Source organism: Triticum urartu, chromosome 1A, assembly GCF_056163025.1.
Source record: "Triticum urartu cultivar PI428250 chromosome 1A, HENAU_Tu73, whole genome shotgun sequence".
Taxonomy (NCBI): Eukaryota; Viridiplantae; Streptophyta; class Magnoliopsida; order Poales; family Poaceae; genus Triticum; species Triticum urartu.
Window position 1 is genome coordinate 479,397,355 of NC_141873.1, and position 4,278 is coordinate 479,401,632.

Here is a 4,278-nt window from a genome sequence, read left to right on the forward strand (position 1 = left end):
TCAGCTAGCAGATCTTGATCAGCTTGAAGCTGCTGCTGCTTTTTCTTCAGGCTATTTGCCGTGGCCATAAGCCGGCGCTTGAAGCGCTCTTGTTCGACGGGATCCTCTGGTACGGCGAATTCATCATCGCCGAGGCTTGCCTCGTCTTCGGAGGGGGGCATGTGATCATCCTCCTCCTCTCCGTCTGCCGCTCTCTCAGGAGAGCTGGCTCCTCCGTCCTCCTGCTCTAAATCTTGCCGGAGGGGTTTTTTGTTTTCTTCGGCACTATCTAGAGTGTTATTATCTCCTGTGCCGGTATCACCACTTTTGCTTTGGCGGGACTTAGAGTGGCGCCACTGACGTCGGCGTTTGGGTTGCTTCTTGGAGGGGTCATCCTCTGCTATCCCGTCGCCATTGCCTTCTTTAGGTGTATCCACCATGTATATGTCATATGACGAGGTGGCTTTCCAGTGCCCTATAGGTGCTGGTTCATGTTCGTCTCCTACATCGTCGTCCATACCGTCGATGTCTTCGGAGTCAAAGTCGAGCATGTCGGTTAAATCATCGACAATGGCTACGAAGTGGGTGGTGGGTGGGCGTCGAATTTCTTTGTCGTCCGCATCCCAATCCTGTTGGCCATAATCCGGCCAGGGCTCTCCTGACAAAGAGAGACCTTAGTGAATTCAGAATGTCACCAAAGGGCGAGTGCTGAAAGATATCCGCGGCGGTGAATTCCATGATCGGCGCCCAATCGAATTCGATTGGCAGGGGCGCGGATGGTTCGGAGTCCGGAAAAGAGTCCGGCACCTTGGAGTCACGGGCTGCGCAGAGAATTATGCTGGTGTTTGGCTTGATCGCCGTTGAGACTGCAGCCCCTGAGGCGGTGTCTAACCACCCGTCCTCGATTGGCGCGATTGTCTCCGAGCTAAGGGTCGAAGCTGATGCGGGCGCGGCGTCTGAGGTACTGTTCGGCGGCAGAGCTAGGTCATACCCATCGCGACAGTGCGGCGCGCTCGGCTGTGACTCGAATCCGTCGAAGATCAAGTCTCCGCGGATGTCGGCCGTGTAATTCAAATTTCCAAATCTGACCTGATGGCCAGGGGCGTAGCTTTCAATCTACTCCAGATGGCCAAGCGAATTAGCCCGCAGTGCAAAGCCGCCGAATACGAAGATCTGTCCGGGGAGAAAAGTCTCACCCTGGACCGCATCGCTATCGATGATAGTAGGAGCCATCAAGCCTAACGGTGACGACACGGAGGAACTCTCAATGAAAGCACCAATGTCGGTGTCAAAACCGGTGGATCTCGGGTAGGGGGTCCCGAACTGTGCGTCTAGGCCGGATGGTAACAGGAGGCAGGGGACACGAAGTTTTACCCAGGTTCGGGCCCTCTCGATGGAGGTAAAACCCTACGTCCTGCTTGATTAATATTGATGATATGGGTAGTACAAGAGTAGATCTATCATGAGATCAGAGAGGCTAAACCCTAGAAGCTAGCCTATGGTATGATTGTATGTTATGATTGTTGTCCTACGGACTAAAACCCTTCGGTTTATATAGACACCGGAGAGGGTTAGGGTTACACAAGGTCGGTTACAAAGGAGGAGATATCCATATCCGTATTGCCTAGCTTTCCTTCCACGCCAAGTAGAGTCCCATCCGGACACGAGATGAAGTCTTCAATCTTGTATCTTCATAGTCTAACAGTTCGGCCAATGGAGATAGTCCGGTTGTCCGGAGACCCCCTAATCCAGGACTCCCTCACTCCTCCTCCTTCACCCACGGCGCTCCTCTTCCGCCTCACGCTCCCATTGCATCTGGCGCTCGCCATCGACGCGCTCCTCCGCCAGCCAGCGCATCCGCCACTGTTCGAGGTAGAGCTGCTCATGCGCCGGCATCGCCCTAAGCCACATAGGGCGCGCGCTGACCCACTCGCTCACCACTCCATCCCAGGTGAACCGCTGGGTCACCAACATAGGGGATGGCGTTGGCTCGGCCTTGACAGGGGACGGCGGCATTGGCGGCGGCAGGACGCAGTCGCCGGAAGCGGAGAGAGCAATGGCCTCCTACAGTCGCGCCTGGTACGCCGCGTCCTCCTCCTCCTTTGTCTTGCGCCGCTCTTCCTCCACACTGTTCTGCATGGAGGCCGCTAGTGCCGCCTGTTAGGCGGCCTCCTCCTCCCAGCCATCCTCGTGCATGACAGGGGCGGTGGGGTGCCAGCATGAACGTGTTGGACGCCACGCCGGCGCTGCTCCTCGTGCTCGAGGGCGAACCAGACCTCCCAATCGGGAGAATCTGGGGCGTAGGCCGGGTTGAGGTGTTGCTCCGGCGTCAGCAGCTCCCGCCGGCGCTGTACCTCCTCTGCGTGCACCCGCGACGTCCGCAGCACCGCCGGCACCGGGATCTGCTCTGGATCCAAATGCAAGTCATGTGGCAGTGTCACGTCGGGATACGGAAGGGGGATGCATTTCACCCAGTGCCACCTTGCTTGGTGCACTGGCACGTGTAGCCGCTGCCTCACCAAGCGGGCAGTCGCCGGCGGAGGCAGGGGGAGCGTGCGCGAAGAGCCGGCGGGGGCCTTGCCCTTGTTCTTGCCGGCTAAGAAGCCCATGGTGGCACTAAGGTTGTCACCGACGGGGGAGCAAGGTGTCTAAATGGGGACGAGAAGCTGGAAGCAGATGAGCCCCCCAAGCTTGGATTAAAAAAGGACGCCCACAGTTGCTGATGCGTTAGCCCGCGGTAGGTGGTCGCCTTTCATAAAGATGCGGGTGTGATGACCCACAAGTATTGGGGATCAATCGTAGTCTTTTCTATAAGTAAGAGTGTCGAACCCAACAAGGAGCATAAGGAAATGACAAGTGGTTTTTAGCAAGGTATTCTCTGCAAGCACTGAAATTTTAAGTAGCGAGTAGTTTGATAGCAAAATAATTTGTAACGATCAAGTAACGGTAACGACAAATAATATGCAGCAAGGTAGCCCAATCCTTGCGTGGCAAAGGACAGGACAAAACGGTCTCTTATGATAAGCAAAGCATTCTTTGAGGTACACGGGAATTTCATCTAGTCACTTTCATCATATTGGTTTGATTTGTGTTCGCTACTTTGATAATTTGATATGTGGGTGGACCGGTGCTTAGGTGATGTTCTTACTTGAACAAACCTCCTACTTATGATTAACCCCCTCGCAAGCATCCTTAACTATGAGAAAAATATTAAGAATAAATCTAACCATAACATTAAACTTTTTGGATCCAAATCAGCCCCTTACGGAATAGCGCATAAACTAGGGTTTAAGCTTCTGCCACTCTCGCAACCCATCATCTAATAACTACTCCACAATGCATTCCCTTAGGCCCAAATATGGTGAAGTGTCATGTAGTTGACGTTCACATGACACCACTAAGGGAATCACAACATACATACCATCAAAAATATCGAACACATATCAAGTTCACATGATTACTTGCAACAAGATTTCTCCCGTGAGCTCAAGAACAAAAGTAACTGCTCACAAATGATAATCATGCTCAAGATCAGAGGGGTATTAAATACCATAATGGATCTGAACATATACTATCCCACCAAATAAACCATATAGTAATCAACACAAGATGTAATCAACACTACTAGTCACCTACAAGCACCAATCTAAGGTTCCGGTACAAAGATTGAACATAAGAGATGAACTAGGGTTTGAGAGGAGATGGTGTTGTTGAAGATGTTGATGGATATTGCCTTCCCCAAGATGGGAGAGTTGTTGGTGATGATGATGACGATGATTTCCCCCTTCGGGAGGGAAGTTCCCCCGGCGGAATCACTCCGCCGGAGGGCAAAAGTGCTCCTGCCCAAGTTCCGCCTCGAGATGGCGGCGCTTCGTCCCGAAAGTACTCCCCTTATTTTTTCTAGGTCAAAATGACTTATATACCAGAAGAGGGGCACCGGAGGTGGGCCGATGAGGGCACAACACACCAGGGCGTGCCTGGTCTCCCTGGCGTGCCCAGGTTGGTTGTGCCCACCTGGTGGGCCCATCTGGTAGTTATTTTATCCAATAATTCTTATATGTTCCATAAAATTATCCGTGAAGTTTCAGCTCATTTGGAGATGTGCACAATAGGTGGCCTGAAGTTGCTTTTTCAGGTCCAGAATTCCAGCTGCCGGTATTCTCCCTCTTTGTGTGAACCTTGCATATTATGAGAGAAAATGCATTAGAATTACTCCAAAAAGCATTATTATGCATAAAAACATCATAAATAACAGTAGTAAAACATGATGCAAAATAGACGTATCAGGGTGGTAGTTGG